The sequence below is a fragment of the Salvelinus fontinalis genome, chromosome 29 (genome assembly GCF_029448725.1).
Source record: "Salvelinus fontinalis isolate EN_2023a chromosome 29, ASM2944872v1, whole genome shotgun sequence".
Taxonomy (NCBI): domain Eukaryota; kingdom Metazoa; phylum Chordata; class Actinopteri; order Salmoniformes; family Salmonidae; genus Salvelinus; species Salvelinus fontinalis.
Genome location: NC_074693.1, coordinates 10,710,320 through 10,729,656, shown reverse-complemented (window position 1 = coordinate 10,729,656; position 19,337 = coordinate 10,710,320). Strand labels below are relative to the sequence as shown.

Genomic DNA, 19,337 nt, shown 5'->3' with positions numbered 1-19,337 from the left:
AGGGGTCCTTAGAGACCTGCCTGCCTGTCAGCCTCCAAAACACACCAATACGTCATCTGACGGTAATGACCTGGCTGCCTGTCAGCCTCCAAAACAGACCATTACATCATCTGACGGTAATGACCTGCCTGCCTGTCAGTCTCCAAAACAGACCATTACATCATCTGACGGTAATGACCTGGCTGCCTGTCCACCTCCAAAACAGACCATTACTTCATCTGACGGCAATGACCTGGCTGCCTGTCAGCCTCCAAAACAGACCATTACTTCATCTGACGGTAATGACCTGGCTGCCTGTCAGTCTCCAAAACAGACCATTACATCATCTGACGGTAATGACCTGGCTGCCTGTCCACCTCCAAAACAGACCATTACTTCATCTGACGGTAATGACCTGGCTGCCTGTCAGTCTCCAAAACAGACCATTACATCATCTGACGGTAATGACCTGGCTGCCTGTCCACCTCCAAAACAGACCATTACATCATCTGACGGTAATGACCTGGCTGCCTGTCAGTCTCCAAAACAGACCATTACATCATCTGACGGTAATGACCTGGCTGCCTGTCAGTCTCCAAAACATTCCCGAACCACACACTAGACTACTGACATAACCCCTCACACACTAGACTACTGACACAACCCCTCACACACTAGACTACTGACACAACCCCTCACACACTAGACTACTGACACAACCCCTCACACACTAGACTACTGACACAACCCCTCACACACTAGACTACTGCCATAACCCCTCACACACTAGACTACTGCCATAACCCCTCACACACTAGACTACTGCCATAACCCCTCACACACTAGACTACTGCCATAACCCCTCACACACTAGACTACTGCCATAACCCCTCACACACTAGACTACTGCCATAACCCCTCACACACTAGACTACTGCCATAACCCCTCACACACTAGACTACTGCCATAACCCCTCACACACTAGACTACTGCCATAACCCCTCACACACTAGACTACTGACACAACCCTCACACACTAGACTACTGACACAACCCCCCACACTAGACTACTGACACAACCCCTCACACACTAGACTACTGACACAACCCCTCACACACTAGACTACTGACACAACCCCTCACACACTAGACTACTGACACAACCCCTCACACACTAGACTACTGACACAACCCCTCACACACTAGACTACTGGCATAACCCCTCACACACTAGACTACTGACACAACCCCTCACACACTAGACTACTGACACAACCCCTCACACACTAGACTACTGCCACAACCCCTCACACACTAGACTACTGCCACAACCCCTCACACACTAGACTACTGACACAACCCCTCACACACTGTTTCCAATCAAATTGCCACTATTGTTAATAGTATCTTCTGATTTACAATTATTATGTGTCATATTTTAAGTAAATGCAATCTATTAGCTTCCAATATGTAAGTAGGTGTATCTAGCTGCTTAAATAACACATTCTGATGGAATGGCTGGTCCTGCACTTTGTAAAAACCCAGAGTGAATGTTGTGATAACATCTTGGTTCCTTTCTAAACATAGCAATGTGAATGCAAAGAGGACTCAGTCCACAAAATAGGTGAAGTGCTCTGGCAAAAGAGTTGAGTACTTCTTCAAAGGCAAGGGCCAGTGTAAATACAAAGAGAACTGAATTCTTCTGCTTTTATTTTCAAACCCAGAGGACCGAGGTTGGTTCTTTTTTAAAGAGGACTATACTGTATGTGAACCTGGGCCCTGGTCAAAAGTAGTGCACTACATAGGGAAAAGGGTGCCCTTTTGGGACTCAGACTTAGTACTTTGGAGTTGAACTGTATTGAGAATCAGAGGGAGAGAAATGGGGCTCTTCTCACTCCCAGACAGAGTCAACACAATTTAATGTTTTATCACAATATCAAAAGATCCTCTTAAAGTCACCTGAGGAGAAGTGTTGCTGTCAGTATGTGTGTGTGTTATTTGTTTTGGAATCACTGCTGTTCTCCAGATGCCTGTTCGATAAAACATCCGCTTCCTGCTGCTTTAGGCAAAAGAGCACACACACACACACACACACACACACACACACACACACACACACACACACACACACACACACACACACACACACACACACACACACACACACACACACACACACACACACACACACACACACACACACACACACACACACACACACACACACACACACACACACACACAGTGGTGCTGTGTGTGTGTGTGCGTTTGTGGCGCTGTGTGTGGCGCTGTGTGTGTGTGTGTGTGTGTGCGGCGCTGTGTGTGTGTGTGCGGCGCTGTGTGTGTGTGTGCGGCGCTGTGTGTAGTGTGGGTCAAGTGTGTGCTATTTAGCCCGGTGTGAGTGTTTGTGTGCCTGGCATGTGTGTGTGTGTTTGTGTGCCTGCGCATGTGTGTGTGTGTGCCTGCGCATGTGTGTGTGTGTGCCTGCGCATGTGTGTGTGTGCCTGCGCATGTGTGAGCGTCACTGTGTATGGTGCATTCGGAAAGTATTCAGACTCATAGACTTGTTCCACAGTTTGTTACGTTACAGCCTTATTCTAAAATGAATTAAATGTTTTTTCCCCATCATCGTTATACACAAATGAACCCATAATGACAAAGCAAAAAGAGATTTTCAGAATGTTTGCTCATGTAAAAAAGAAAAGAAATGAAATATCACATTTACATAAGAATTCAGACCCTTTGCTCTGAACTTTGTTGAAGCGCATTTGGCAGCGATTACAGCCTCAAGTCTTCTTGGGTATTACGGTACAAGCACAGCTATTTTCAGGTCTCTCCAGAGATGTTCTATCGGGTTCAAGCCCGGGCTCTGGCTGGGCTGCTCAAGGACAATCAGAAACTTGTCCCGAAGCCACTTCTGCGTTGTCTTGGCTGTGTGTTTAGTGTCATTGTCTTGTTGCAAGGTGAACCTTCGCCCCAGTCTGAGGTCCTGAGCGCTCTGGAGCAGGTTTTCATCAAGGATCTCTCTGTACTTTGCTCCGTCTGACTATTCTCCCAGTCCCTGCCCAGGGGCGGAGCCAGAGATGAGTCCGAGGTGGCACCCCTGACATCTGATTGGTCACCCCGGGTGCCATCCCAAAATGTAATTTGCTACTGGCATTTTGATGCTGATTGACATCTCATTTCACCTCTTGTTGAAAGAAGCAGTTATTTTGACGTTCGGCGGCGCATTTTTCGAATCGAGGAAGAGAGAATATTAACGTTGCAGAAGAAGAGAGAACATTAACGTTGCAGAAGAAGAAGAGAGAATATTAACGTTGGTTGCGAGATACAGAAGAAGAAGAGAGAATCTTTCCACAGCTCCACCAGCTCTTTTAGCGATTGGTGAAAGCATCATATTTGAAGTAAGTTTGAAGGTTTAACATTGGGCTTAGATTTCCTGAACAATTTTTTTTTAAAGTTCAGTCGCTGTGTAAGTTAAAGTTAGACCTTTGGCTCCATTATCAGACTGCTAATCAGATAAGAGAGATCGGTTTCCAATTTAGCCTAACATTATTTTACATCTGTGCTAGAAATACACGCATATACAGTGTTGTAAGTTACAGTATACAAATGTTTAGCTAATGTGGGCTAACAAGTAGGCTACAGCTGTCCGTGTTCAGCAAGTTAACATTCAGCAATTTGAAATCCGTTAATTCGTACTTGAACTCAAAATGAGCAATTGTTATTATCAGTCTGTTAACGTTACTCAAAAGATTACCACAATTTGTAGATAGCCTGTTTGCTATCGTAAAGGTGAAAGAAATTATAGCTAGCTAAGTTACTTACTGCACAGTAGGGCTAGCCATGATCTACCTAGTAACTTAGGCTGGTAGTTGATTTGAAGGTACTGTTATGATATAATGGGGATTTGTAATTAAGATTACATAGGGTCAATTAAACATGAACAGAAGGGGAGAGAACAGACTTCTGTTCCAAAAGGACCCAATGGTAGACCAGGCCTATACTTTAAACTACGCAGTTCAGTTAGCAGCTGTTAGTGTCTAATCTTGTGGATTCCTTAATTATACATTTCCATGGAGATATGACACATTATTTAACGTGTATTTCAGACATTTCAAGATCCAGAGAAGAGGGTCCTGTACAGCCGTGTTTAAAAACATTTCCCAGAACTCAGCATGGTTCTAGGAAAAGGGCTTTCAACAGCTCCTGGTATAGGGACAATTCATGGCTTGAATATTCTGTAAATCAAGATTTGACTTATTGTTTCGCCCGTATGCATTTTTCTCTGCCCAATACACCCGAATCTTCCTTCACATCACAGTCAGGTTTTTGTAACTGGAAAAAGGCGCTGTTTAAAAATACTGGGTTTAAGCTCCATTCGAATGCAGAGAATAATATCAATTCTATGTATGCTTGGAATCAGCATAAAAGGGCTATTGACAGCAACTCCATGAATGTTAGATGTCATAAATGAGGACCGGAAAAAGAAAGTGGAGGAAAAATGGACTTACATTAAAACAATTACAGACGTTTTCCTATTAACTGCCACTCAAAATACAGAGCAGAGGGTCTGACTCTCACAACAAGGGTAATATTTTGACAATCATAGAAGAAATAGCAAAGCATGAGCCTCTCATAGAGAAAACAATGAACACGTGGCAATGCTAAGTACACAAGCCACCAAATCCAAAAGGAAGTTTTTGAGGTCTTAGCTGAGATGGTACAAAGTGAACTAATAAGAGAAGTAAAAGAAAGTGAAGTTTTTAGTGTAATTGCGGATGAAACCAAAGATTTTAAAGAAAGACACATGTATTTAGTTGTGAGGTACTATTACAATGGGGCCATCCACAAAAGCTTTGTACACTTTCAGTCAGCTGAAAGCTTAGATGCAGCAGGTCTCACAAAAATGATAATTGATTGTCTTGAAAAACATGATCTGGACTACAGAAATAATCTCGTGGGGCAAGGCTATGACGGTGCATCCGTCACGAGCGGAAAGCATTCTGGTGTGTCTGCACGGATTAAAAACAGTGTGAGATTTGCATTTTATGTGCACTGTAATGCACATTGTTTGAATGTGGTTCTTGTCGATGCTGAAAAATCAGTGCCTGAGGCAGTTCACTGTTTTGCTCTCCTGCAGAAGCTTTATAACTTTGTATCTGGCTCGTACGTTCATCTCAAATGGCTTGCAGTTCAGGAAGAGCTGTATCCACAGCAGCAGCCCAGGGAACTACAGAGACTTACGGATGTGAGGTTGGCATGCAGATACATGGCATGCCGTAATCTGAGGGACAGGCTTCCAGCAGTTCTTAGAGTGCTAGTGGAGGCAAGGGGCCTTCTTTCTCAGATAGATTTACATTTCATAGGGCTTTTGGTTACCTTTTGTGAAGTGCGTGGTGACACCAAATGTCTTTCTGACATGCTCCCATCAAGCTCTCTTGACCTAGCAAGGGCTGTGGATCTAGTAGGTGCCCTTACAGACACATTACAGGACTACAGAAGTGAGGGTTACTTTGGAGAACTATGGAAAGGAGGTCGAAGAGATTGCAGAGCACTGCAAAACAAGTGTACAAACAGTGTGTAAAAGACAGCCTAAAACAAGCTTAAGATTTCATGACTCATTGATGATGAACACTGTAGGACAGAAAAATAGTGACCAAAGTGATGGTGAGAGCTACCAAAGAGCTATGTTTTGTCAAGTGCTTGACAGTCTCACATAAGGAGGATAGACAGACATACTGATGAATTACAGAGGAGGATAGGCAGACCTACTGATGAATTACAGAGGAGGATAGGCAGACCTACTGAGGAATTACAGAGGAGGATAGGCAGACCTACTGATGAATTACAGAGGAGGATAGGCAGACCTACTGATGAATTACAGAGGAGGATAGGCAGACCTACTGATGAATTACAGAGGAGGATAGGCAGACCTACTGATGAATTACAGAGGAGGATATGCAGACCTACTGATGAATTACAGAGGAGGATAGACAGACCTACTGATGAATTACATAGGAACATGGAGAGCGTCCCCAAAAGCCCCCTAGTCCCTTTACAGTTCCCTAAACAGTGCCATAGGGCCCTGATCAAAAGCAGTGCACTATATAGGGAATAAGATGCCATTTGGGACCTAGAAATGTCCATCGTTGCACACTTGATATGAGTGATTATGCATAGCCATGAAACCGAAGCACTGTGAATACAGTGTATGTCATAGATAAATGTCCTACTGGAGAAACCCAAGACAAGACTAGTTCAGGCGATGATGCAGTACAGTTCCACTTGAGGTGTCTGTGTTCACTAACCTTACTGCTATGACTATAGTATATCCAACCTGCATTCCAACTGGTATCCTATTCTCTATGCCCAATGGGCCCTGGTCAAAGGGTAATGAACTTGACACCCTGCGGTGGGATTGTGTATATAGAAGACTAGACCCTAATGCAGGGATCATTAACTAGATTTAGCTAATTTTAAGTTGAGAGGACGGTCAGTGGGCCAGAACATAATTAGAAATAATTTGTAGAATGCAAATTTACTGCAAGAAGCACATTTTAGTCATTTTTATACAGGACATGTGGGGTTAATTGCCTTGCTCAAGGGCAAATCAACAGATTTTTCAAATAGTTGGCTTGGGGATTTGAACCAGGGTCCTTTCTGTTACCGGCCCAGCGCACTTAAAACTACTTGTGGCAGTATTGAGTAGCTTGGATGAAAGGTGCACAGAGGTGCCCATAGTAAACTGCCTGCTCCTCAGTCCCAGTTGCTGGTATATGCATATTATTATTCGTATTGGATAGAAAACACTCTGAAGTTTCTAAACCTGTTTGAATCATGTCTGTGAGTATAACAGAACTCATATGGCAGGCAAAAACCTGAGAAAAAATCCAAACATGAAGTGGGAATTCTGAGGTTGGTCGATTTTCAACCAAGATCCTATTGAATTCACAGCGAGATATGGATGAGTTTGCACTTCCAACGAGAGGGGAATTAGTGAGAGGGGAGAGTGGAATTAGAGGGGAATTAGTCAGGTCTGCCATGACCTGACCATGATCTAACCATGCGCGTTCACATGAGAGGGAGCTCTGTTCCATCGCTCATCTGAAGTCAATGTCATTCTCCGGTTGGAACGTTATTCAAGATTTATGTTAACAACATTCTAAAGATTGATTCAATACATCGTTTGACATGTTTCTACTGACTGTTACAGAACTTTTGGACATTTCGTCAGCTTTTAGTGAACGCGCTTTCTGACGTTGGATTTGTTTACCTAACACGATAACAAAAATAGCGATTTGGACATAAATGATGGACATTACCGAACAAAACAAACATTTCTTGTGGGAGTCCTGGGAGTGCATTCCGACGAAGATCGGCAAAGGTAAGTGAAGATTTATAATTATTTTTGAGTTTTGTTGACTGCGCAATTTGGCGGGTAACTGTATGGCTTGCTTTTGTGGCTGAACGCTGTTTTCAGATTATTGAATATTGTGTTTTGCCGTAAAGCTTTTTGAAATCTGACACAGCGGTTGCATTAAGAACAAGTGTATCTTTAATTCTATGTAAAACATGTATCTTTCATCAAAGTTTATGATGAGTATTTATTTATTTGATGTGGCTCTGCAATTTTTCCGAATATTTTGGAGGCATTTCTGAACATGGTGCCAATGTAAACTGAGGTTTTTGGATATAAATATTAACTTTATCGAACAAAACATAAATGTATTGTGTAACATGAAGTCTTATGAGTGTCATCTGATAAAGATCATCAAAGGTTAGTGATTAATTTATCTCTTTCTGCTTTTTGTGACTCCTGTCTTTGTCTGGAAAAATGACTGTGTTTTTCTGTGAGTTTGTGGTGACCTAACATAATCGTTTGTGGTGCTTTCGCTGAAAAGCCTATTTTAAATCGGACACGTTGGTGGGATTAACCATAAGATTACCTTTAAAATGGCATAATATACATGTATGTTTGAGGAATTTTAATTATGAGATTTCTGTTGTTTGATTTTGGTGCCCTGCACTTTCACTGGCTGTTGCCATCTCTCTTTCTCTGTCTTCCTTCTCTCTCTGATTTACTTCCCCCTTTCTCTCTTTCTTCCCCATCCATCTCTCTCTCTCTCTTCCTTCCCCATCCATCTCTCTCTCTTTGTCTTCCTTCCCCCTCCATCTCTCTCTCTCTCTCTGTCTTCCTTCCCCCTACCTCTGCAGTACACTCCCAGTCAGCTCTTGGCCATTCAGACGACGCGCCAACAGTACCCCATAATCACTGAATCAGTAATCCCCTTTACTTGAGCTGTGTGTGTGTGCGTGCATGTGTCCGTGCATCAGTCTGTGCATGCGTCTATATGTGGGCATGGTTGCTACTGCATTGTCCTGGGCTCTGTCCAAGAAGGCATCCTATTCCCTATGTAGTGCTCTACCTTTGGCCCAAAGTAAAGGAGTGCACTACATAGGGAAAAGGATGCCATTTCAGATGCATCCTTGGCTTCTCCGCTCTGTCTGGGTTCAGCTGCAGCAGAAAGGGAGCTTTGTCCTCTATAGAGGAGCCTCTCTCTCTCGCTCTCTCCCTGTCTCTCTCGCTCTCTCCCTGTCTCTCTCGCTCTCTCCCTGTCTCTCTCGCTCTCTCCCTGTCTCTCTCCCTGTCTCTCTCGCCTTCTCCCTGTCTCTCTCACCTTCTCTCTCTCTCTGTCTCTGTCTCTATCTCTCTCTCTCTCTCTCCCTGTCTCTCTCTCTCTCTCTCTCTCTCTCTCTCTCTCTCTCTCTCTCTCTCTCTCTCTCTCTCTCTCTCTCTCCCTGTCTCTCTCGCCTTCTCTCTGTCTCTCTCTCTCTCTCTCTCTCTCTCTCTCTCTCTCTCTCTCTCTCTCTCTCTCTCTGTCTCTGTCTCTCTCTCTCTCTCTGTCTCTCTCTCTCTCTCTCTCTCTGTCTCTCTCTCTCTCTGTCTCTCTCTCTCTCTGTCTCTCTCTCTCTCTCCCTGTCTCTCTCTCTGTCTCTGTCTGACTGCATTGCCCTGACGAAGGTCACAAGGTTTATAGGAAGGAAAAACTCTCTTTCTGGTCTTTAATTATATCCAGGGAAACGTGTGTGTGTGTGTGTGTGTGTGTGTGTGTGGTGGAGACTGGAGGAGAATGATTTCTGGGCAGAGAAGACAGTTGTGAAATTAACCAGAGCCAGGGACGGGTCCAGGTCCAGGGACGGAGCCAGGGACGGAGCCAGGGACGGGTCCAGGGACGGGTCCAGGGACGGGTCCAGGTCCAGGGACGGAGCCAGGGACGGGTCCAGGGACGGGTCAGGTCCAGGGACAGGTCCAGGGACGTAGCCAGGGACGGGTCCAGGGACGGAGCCAGGGACGGAGCCAGGGACGGAGCCAGGGACGGAGCCAGGGACGGAGCCATCGACGGAGCCAGGGACGGAGCCAGGGACGGAGCCAGGGACGGAGCCAGGGACGGAGCCAGGGACGGGGCCAGGGACGGGTTCAGGGACAGGTCCAGGGACGGGTCCAGGGACGGGTCCAGGTCCAGGGATAGGTCCAGGGACGGGTCCAGGGACGGGTCCAGGGACGGGTCCAAGGACGGAGCCAGGGACGGAGCCAGGGACGGAGCCAGGGACGGAGCCAGGGACGGAGCCAGGGACGGGTCCAGGGACGGGTCCAGGGACGGGTCCAGGTCCAGGGACGGAGCCAGGGACGGGTCCAGGGACGGGTCAGGTCCAGGGACAGGTCCAGGGACGTAGCCAGGGACGGGTCCAGGGACGGAGCCAGGGACGGAGCCAGGGACGGAGCCAGGGACGGAGCCAGGGACGGAGCCATCGACGGAGCCAGGGACGGAGCCAGGGACGGAGCCAGGGACGGAGCCAGGGACGGAGCCAGGGACGGAGCCAGGGACGGAGCCAGGGACGGGGCCAGGGACGGGTTCAGGGACAGGTCCAGGGACGGGTCCAGGGACGGGTCCAGGTCCAGGGATAGGTCCAGGGACGGGTCCAGGGACGGGTCCAGGGACGGGTCCAAGGACGGAGCCAGGGACGGAGCCAGGGACGGAGCCAGGGACGGAGCCAGGGACGGGTTCAGGGACGGGTCCAGGGACGGGTCCAGGTCCAGGGACAGGTCCAGGGACGGAGCCAGGGACGGAGCCAGGGACAGGTCCAGGGACGGAGCCAGGGACGGAGCCAGGGACGGGTTCAGGGACGGAGCCAGGGACGGGTTCAGGGACGGGTTCAGGGACGGAGCCAGGGACGGGTTCAGGGACAGGTCCAGGGACGGAGCCAGGGACGGGTTCAGGGACAGGTCCAGGGACGGAGCCAGGGACGGAGCCAGGGACGGAGCCAGGGACGGAGCCAGGGACGGAGCCAGGGACGGAGCCAGGGACGGAGCCAGGGACGGGTTCAGGTCCAGGGACGGGTCCAGGGACGGGTCCAGGGACAGGTCCAGGGACGGAGCCAGGGACGGAGCCAGGGACGGAGCCAGGGACAGGTCCAGGGACGGAGCCAGGGACGGAGCCAGGGACGGGTTCAGGGACAGGTCCAGGTCCAGGGACGGGTCCAGGTCCAGGGACGGAGCCAGGGACGGGTCCAGGGACAGGTCCAGGGACGGAGCCAGGGACGGAGCCAGGGACGGAGCCAGGGACGGAGCCAGGTCCAGGGACAGGTCCAGGGACGGAGCCAGGGTCAGGGACGAGGGGTATATGAGAACAAAAACATCAACAGTGAGCGTCGTCGTAAATATTGGATCACTGTGCTATTGGCTGGGCAGGGTCTGTGTGTGTGTGTTTGAAATCTAGAGGGAGCAGATTGATCCTCACGTGTCTCGCCTGTTCAGGAGAGAGGCAGTTTTAAGCGCACACACACACACACACACAGTGGTAAACGAAGGAGGGCTTGTCAAAGCTATTTGTCTGCGTAGGCACTGGGTCTCCATCAAGTGATTGAAAGTGACATTTCAGAGTCGCTAGACCACTGAAGAAGCATAACCTGGTGAGAGTATGTGTACTGTTGAATTGCATGCAAGGAGAGAGAGAGAGGCAGAGAGAGAGAGAGGCAGAGAGAGAGAGAGAGAGAGGCAGCGAGAGAGAGAGGCAGCGAGAGAGAGAGGCAGCGAGAGAGAGAGAGGCAGCGAGAGAGAGAGAGGCAGCGAGAGAGAGAGAGGCAGCGAGAGAGAGAGAGGCAGCGAGAGAGAGAGAGGCAGCGAGAGAGAGAGAGGCAGCGAGAGAGAGAGAGGCAGCGAGAGAGAGAGAGGCAGCGAGAGAGAGAGAGGCAGCGAGAGAGAGAGAGGCAGCGAGAGAGAGAGAGGCAGCGAGAGAGAGAGAGGCAGCGAGAGAGAGAGAGGCAGCGAGAGAGAGAGAGGCAGCGAGAGAGAGAGAGAGAGAGAGAGAGGCAGCGAGAGAGAGAGAGAGAGAGAGAGAGGCAGCGAGAGAGAGAGAGAGAGGCAGCGAGAGAGAGAGAGAGAGAGAGAGAGGCAGCGAGAGAGAGAGAGAGAGAGAGAGAGGCAGCGAGAGAGAGAGAGAGAGAGAGAGAGGCAGCGAGAGAGAGAGAGAGAGAGAGGCAGCGAGAGAGAGAGAGAGAGAGGCAGCGAGAGAGAGAGAGAGAGGGGCAGCGAGAGAGAGAGAGAGAGGGGCAGCGAGAGAGAGAGAGAGGGGCAGCGAGAGAGAGAGAGAGGGGGCAGCGAGAGAGAGAGAGAGGGGCAGCGAGAGAGAGAGAGAGGGGCAGCGAGAGAGAGAGAGAGGGGCAGCGAGAGAGAGAGAGAGGGGCAGCGAGAGAGAGAGAGAGGGGCAGCGAGAGAGAGAGAGAGGGGCAGCGAGAGAGAGAGAGAGGGGCAGCGAGAGAGAGAGAGAGGGGCAGCGAGAGAGAGAGGGGCAGCGAGAGAGAGAGGGGCAGCGAGAGAGGGGCAGCGAGAGAGAGGCAGCGAGAGAGAGGCAGCGAGAGAGAGAGAGAGAGAGGCAGCGAGAGAGAGAGAGAGAGAGGCAGCGAGAGAGAGAGAGAGAGAGGCAGCGAGAGAGAGAGAGAGAGAGGCAGCGAGAGAGAGGCAGCGAGAGAGGCAGCGAGAGAGAGGCAGCGAGAGAGAGGCAGCGAGAGAGTGGCAGCGAGAGAGTGGCAGCGAGAGAGTGGCAGCGAGAGAGTGGCAGCGAGAGAGTGGCAGCGAGAGAGTGGCAGCGAGAGAGTGGCAGCGAGAGAGAGTGGCAGCGAGAGAGAGAGGCAGCGAGAGAGAGAGAGAGAGAGAGGCAGCGAGAGAGAGAGAGGCAGCGAGAGAGAGAGAGAGAGAGGCAGCGAGAGAGAGAAAGAGACAGCGGCAGCGAGAGAGAGAAAGAGACAGCGGCAGCGAGAGAGGCAGAGAGAGAGACAGCGAGAGTGAGTGAGAGAGAGTGGCAGCGAGAGAGTGGCAGCGAGAGAGTGGCAGCGAGAGAGTAGCAGCGAGAGAGAGAGAGAGGCAGATAGAGAGAGAGGCAGATAGAGAAAAAATCCCATCCCAATGAATAGCCACTGTGAGATAGTGTGTAATATTATTTTACAGAGGCTTGTGAAAGTTCCCCCCCCCCCCCCCCCTTGGCATTTTTCTATTTTGTTACCTTACAACCTGGAATTAAAATTGATTTTTTGGGGGGAGTTTGTTTAATTTGATTTACACAACATGAATACCACTTTGAAGAGGCAAAATGTTTTTTCTTGTGAAACAAACAAGAAATAATACAAAAAAACAGAACTTGAGCATGCATAGCTATTCACCCCCAAAGTCAATACTTTGTAGAGACACCTTTTGCAGCAATTACAGCTGCAAGTCTCAAGAGGTATGTCTCTGTCAGCTTGGCACATCTAGCCATTGGGATTTTTGCCCATTATTCAAGGAAAAACTGTTCCAGCTCCTTCAAGTTGGATGGGTTCCGCTGGAGTAAAGCAATCTTTGAGTCATACGACGTTCCGCTGGAGTAAAGCAATCTTTGAGTCATACGACAAATGCTGAATTGGATTGAGGTCTGGGCTTTGAAAAGGCCATTCCAAGACATTTAAATGTTTCCCCTTAAACCACTCAAGTGTTGCTTTAGCAGTAGGCTTAGGGTCATTGTCCTGCTGGAAGGTGAACCTCCATACCAGTCTCAATTCTCTGGAAGACTGACTCAAGAATTTCCCTGTATTTAGCGCCATCCATTATTCTGACCAGTTTCCCAGTCCCTACTGATGAAAAACATTCCCACAGCATGATGCTGCCACCAACATTTTTCACTGGGGATCGTGTTTTCAGGGTGATGAGAGGTGTTGGGTTTACGCCAGACATAGCATTTTCCTTGATGGTCGTACAGACAATTTTTGTCTCATCTGACCAGAGTACCTTCTTCCATATTTTTGGGGAGTCTCCCACGTGGCTTTTGGCAAACACCAAACGTGTTTGCTTATTTTTGTTTCTTTAAGCAATGTCTTTTTTTCTGGCCACTCTTCCGTAAAGCCCAGCTCTGTGGAGTGTACAGCTTAAAGTGGTCCTATGGACAGATACTCCAATCTCCGCTGTGGAGCTTTGCAGCTCCTTCAGGGTTATCTTTGGTCTCTATTTTGCCTCTCTGATTAATGCCCTCCTTGCCTGGACCGTGAGTTTGGTGGGCGGCCCTCTCTTTACAGGTTTGTGGTGCCATATTCTTTCCATTTTTTAATAATGGATTTAATGGTGCTCCGTGAGATGTTCAAACCCAACCCTGCTCTGTAATTCTTAACAACTTTGTCCCTAACCTGTTTGGAGAGCTCCTTGGTCTTCATGGTGCCACTTGCTTGGTGGTGTTGCAGACTCTGGGGCCTTTCAGAACAGGTGTGTATATATACTGAGATCATGTGACAGATCATGTGACACTTAAATAAAGTCCACCTGTGTGCAATCTAACTAATGATGTGACTTCTGAAGGTAATTGGTTGCACCAGATCTTATTTAGGGGGTTCATAGCAAAGGGGGTGAATGCATATGCATGCACCACATATTTTTTTAAATACGTCATTTTTTTTACCTCACTTCACCAATTTGGACTATTTTGTTAATGTCAAGTACATTTAATTCCACCAAAATCTATTTGTATTACAGGTTGTAATACAACAAAATATGAAAAACTCGAAGAGGATGAATACGTTTGCAAGGCACTGTATGTAATGGGGATACCGATACAGCTATACCTAATTCTGGAGAACAGCCTTAACTTCCTAGTTAGCAATGAGCATTCGAGAAGCCGGTGTACCTTCCAGTCAGCGGCAAGACGGGTTTTCAGCGTCAGGCCAGAGGCGTGCCTACTTTCTTTCACCACTTGTTTAAAAAAATATACACTGCTCAAAAAAATAAAGGGAACACTTAAACAACACAATGTAACTCCAAGTCAATCACACTTCTGTGAAATCAAACTGTCCACTTAGGAAGCAACACTGATTGACAATACATTTCACATGCTGTTGTGCAAATGGAATAGACAAAAGGTGGAAAATATAGGCAATTAGCAAGACACCCCCAATAAAGGAGTGGTTCTGCAGGTGGTGACCATAGACCACTTCTCAGTTCCTATGCTTCCTGGCTGATGTTTTGGTCACTTTTGAATGCTGGCGGTGCTCTCACTCTAGTGGTAGCATGAGACGGAGTCTACAACCCACACAAGTGGCTCAGGTAGTGCAGCTCATCCAGGATGGCACATCAATGCGAGCTGTGGCAAGAAGGTTTGCTGTGTCTGTCAGCGTAGTGTCCAGAGCATGGAGGCACTACCAGGAGACAGGCCAGTACATCAGGAGACGTGGAGGAGGCCGTAGGAGGGCAACAACTCAGCAGCAGGACCGCTACCTCCGCCTTTGTGCAAGGAGGAGCAGGTGGAGCACTGCCAAAGCCTTGCAAAATGACCTCCAGCAGGCCACAAATGTGCATGTCTGCTCAAACGGTCAGAAACAGACTCCATGAGGGTGTATGAGGGCCCGACGTCCACAGGTGGGAGTTGTGCTTACAGCCAACACCGTGCAGGAAGTTTGGCATTTGCTAGAGAACACCAAGATTGGCAAATTCGCCACTGGCGCCCTGTGCTCTTCACAGATAAAAGCAGGTTCACACTGAGCACATGTGACAGAGTCTAGAGATGCCGTGGAGAACATTCTGCTGCCTGCAACATCCTCCAGCATGACCGGTTTGGCGGTGGGTCAGTCATGGTGTGGGGTGGCATTTCTTTGGGGGGCCGCACAGCCCTTCATGTGCTCGCCAGAGGTAGCCTGACTGCCATTAGGTTCTGAGATGAGATCCTCAGACCCCTTGTGAGACCATATGCTGGTGCGGTTGGCCCTGGGTTCCTCCTAATGCAAGACAATGCTAGACCTCATGTGGCTGGAGTGTGTCAGCAGTTCCTGCAAGAGGAAGGCATTGATGCTATGGACTGGCCCGCCCGTTCCCCAGACCTGAATCCAATTGAGCACATCTGGGACATCATGTCTCGCTCCATCCACCAACGCCACGTTGCACCACAGACTGTCCAGGAGTTGGCGGATGCTTTAGTCCAGGTCTGGAAGGAGATCCCTCAGGAGACCATCCGCCACCTCATCAGGAGCATGCCCAGGCGTTGTAGGGAGGTCATACAGGCACGTGGAGGCCACACACACTACTGAGCCTCATTTTGACTTGTTTTAAGGACATTACATCAAAGTTGGATCAGCCTGTAGTGTGGTTTTCCACTTTAATTTTGAGTGTGACTCCAAATCCAGACCTCCATGGGTTGATACATTTGATTTCCATTGATCATTTTGTGTGATTTTGTTGTCAGCACATTCAACTATGTAAAGAAAAAAGTATTTAATAAGAATATTTCATTCATTCAGATCTAGGATGTGTTATTTTAGTGTTCCCTTTATTTTTTTGAGCAGTGTATATTTGTATTATTTACATTGGGTGCCATGTCCATTTGATTAACGGTTTGTGATTTCCATTAAGTATTTACAACTCTGTAAATTATTACGTTTGTACAAAATATCATATAAAAAAGTCCTGTTTCCTTCGATCAATGGGTGACGACAAATAAATCTCGTCAATTCAAGTCTCTCCATCAGCTCAGTGTCCTGGATCAGTGGGGTCTCCAGGAGTACCAGGTCTTGCCTGTCCTCCAGCAGCTCGGTGTCCTGGCTCAGCGTGGCCTCCAGCAGCACAGGGTTTTGCCTGTCCTACAGCAGCTCAGTGTCCTGGCTCAGCGTGGCCTCCAGCTGCACCGGGTCTTGCCTGTCTTCCAGCAGCTCGGTGTCCTGGCTCAGTGTGGACTCCAGCAGCTCCGGGTTCTTGCCGGTCCTCCAGCAGCTCGATGTCCTGGATCAGCATGGTCTCCAGCAGCTACAGGTCTTGAGGGTCCTCCAGTAGCTCGGTGTCATTTCTCAGCATGGTCTCCAGCACCTCCAGCTTTTGCCGGTCCTCAAGCCGGAGATTTGATATCATCAGGCAAGGACAAATCTCCGACCCATTGGTCTGTTGATAGGCTAACAAAGTATTCATCTTGTTATTCATCTCAAGCATTTGGTCATCCACTGTTCCCATATGGCGCAGCAAAAGTATTTTATCCCGAACTATAGGAAGAAACAAAAGAGCACCTCATCACCGTCACCGTCCTGAAAACAATTACAGACCGTGATGTTTAAGGCTACACCAAAGAGAGATGTGCAAGTTTTTATTTAGGTATGTTTTCTGACCCATATATTGCGCCGGCTCCACGGCGTCTTAATGTAACCATGATTGCGTTCTGACCCGTGCAGCTCAGTGTAAACAAGCTTAATGGTAAGGTCAGTATTTTTGGTAACAGGTATGTTCTTTTTCTTTTTTACTTTTTACCTAATTTTCTCCCCAATTTCGTGATATCCAATTGGTAGTTGCAGTCTTGTCCCATCGCTGCAACTCCCGTACGGATTTGGGAAAGGCGAAGGTCGAGATTCATGTGTCCTCCAAAACATGACCCTGCCAAGCCGCACTGCTTCTTGACACACTGCTCGCTAACGCAGAAGCCAGCTGCACCAATGTGTCGCAAGAAACACCGTACAACTGGCCGGCCCGCCACAAGGAGTCGCTAGAGCGCAGTGGGACAAGGAAATCCCTGCCGGCCAAATAATGGGACAATTGTGCGCTGCCTCATGGGTCTCCTGGTCAAGGCCTGAGATCAAACCCGGATTGACTCCGGGGCTGTAGTGATGCTTCAAGCACTCAAAACCTGAGATATTTTAATGAAAACATTTAATTGTAAATATTTTTCTTAAATATACACAAAAAACACTCATATTATTCTAAATAAGAAAACAAAAGTCAATGTACTCCTTCACTTAGTCAAATGTACTGGGGCCTGAGATGGGGAAGCATCTTGAGACAATATTCCTTGCATTGTTTCAGCCGTGAATCCTGGAGATCCAAGGCCCTTTTAGCCGCGTTTACAATGAATTCCAGTTTCTTACATTTTTGTTAGTTTTTCCTGTACAATTATCATCACCTGCGCAATAAATGCAACAAAATCAACCTTCTTCACAATTAGCGTTTCAGGATCTCTCAAATGACTGACATCCACAGCTTGTTGGGAGTCCACTACCGTAGCTTCATTTACTCGCTGATTCAACAATGTTCACTGCTTCTGCATAGGAGACCTTCTCAACAGCCCTCATCCTTCCTACTTTGACCTCCTCCACCCTAACAGGTGTGACGACCTTACCACTCTGTCTGCCGAAATCTTTCTCTTTGCTCTTGTTTTCCTTAATAGGATGTCAGTGGGCGGAGCCGGGAGGGTCGTCAGAGAAATGGGACACACCTGGGCCCGCGTGTGTCCCAGGTTAAATACACCTCTTCCCCCTTCATTGGGGAGATTCTCTCCATGCAGACACTGATAGGTTTTGGTTGTGGCATTTTTGTGTCTGTTTTTGTTTGTTTGCGTTGGCACCTTTCAACACCCCTCATTATCACATGTATACACGCAACCACTACTGACTACTGATTAAACACACACCATTGTTAATTGTATTTACTCTACTTCAGTTCATAAATATATTTTGTTATTCTTTATCTCCACGTTGTCTCCCTTTTGTTACGAATTTCGAGACGGTTTGTGGCACAGGCCACACCTTAACAGTCATCCAAAAAGGCCACACCCTAACAGTCATCCTAAAAGGCCACACCCTAACAGTCATCCAAAAAGGCCACACCCTAACAGTCATCCAAAAAGGCCACACCCTAACAGTCATCCTAAAAGGCCACACCCTAACAGTCATCCTAAAAGGCCACACCCTAACAGTCATCCTAAAAGGCCACACCCTAACAGTCATCCTAAAAGGCCACACCCTAACAGTCATCCTAAAAGGCCACACCCTAACAGTCATCCTAAAAGGCCACACCCTAACAGTCATCCTAAAAGGCCACACCCTAACAGTCATCCTAAAAGGCCACACCCTAACAGTCATCCTAAAAGGCCACACCCTAACAGTCATCCTAAAAGGCCACACCCTAACAGTCATCCTAAAAGGCCACACCCTAACAGTCATCCTAAAAGGCCACACTTCTGCCATTACTCTATCACCACCTCGTTTCCTCTATCACCAGCACTGATTCTGCCATTTTCTTTCAAAACCGCCATCTCCTTTTGTGGGATTTGGGTTTCTTCTGTGGTGTTTAAGGGAGGCCACCACCTACGTACGGTACATAGTGATCAGCACTTCCTGAAGTGGGCGAGGCGATTTAGGGAGGGGCATTTATCTCTAGAAAGGACCCGTTTTGTATTGCCTGAAACAAATACACACTACCGTTCAAAAGTTTGGGGTCACATAGAAATGTCCTTGTTTTTGAAATAAAATAAAATGTTTTTGTCCATTAAATGATCAGCAATACAGTGTAGACATTGTTAATGTCGTAAATGACTATTGTAGCTGGAAACTAACTTATTTTTGATGGAATATCTACATAGGCGTATAGAGGCCCATTATCAGCAACCATCACTCCTGTGTTCCAATGGCACGCTGTGTTAGCATATCCAAGTTTATCATTTTAAAAGGCTAATCGATAATTAGAAAACCCTTTTGCAAATATGTTAGCACAGCTGATAACTGTTGTGATTAAAGAAGCAATAAAACTGTCCTTCTTTAGACTAGTTGAGTATCTGGAGCATCAGCATTTGTGGGTTTGATTACAGGCTCAAAATGGCCAGAAACAAAGACCTTTCTTCTGAAACACGTCAGTCTATTCTTGTTCTGAGAAATGAAGGCTATTCCATGCAAGAAATTGCCAAGAAACTGAAGATCTTGTACAACGCTGTGTACTACTACCTTCTACAGAACAGCGCAAACTGTCTCTAACCAGAATAGAAAAAGTTTGAGGCCCCGGTGCACAACTGAGCAAGAGGACAGGTACAGGACA

The 19,337-nt window shown here is 47.8% G+C and overlaps 1 long non-coding RNA gene across 1 annotated transcript in view; it reads left to right on the top strand.

Annotated features, from left to right (window-relative positions):
* LOC129827408 (uncharacterized) overlaps positions 1 to 9,258 on the top strand; it is a 46,820-nt gene extending 37,562 nt beyond the window's left edge. The window contains exons 3-4 of the long non-coding RNA XR_008755120.1: positions 8,198 to 8,263; positions 9,104 to 9,258. This is a non-coding gene — a long non-coding RNA (uncharacterized LOC129827408). The remainder of the gene's footprint in view (positions 1 to 8,197; positions 8,264 to 9,103) is intronic.
* The last annotated feature ends 10,079 nt before the right edge of the window (positions 9,259 to 19,337 follow it).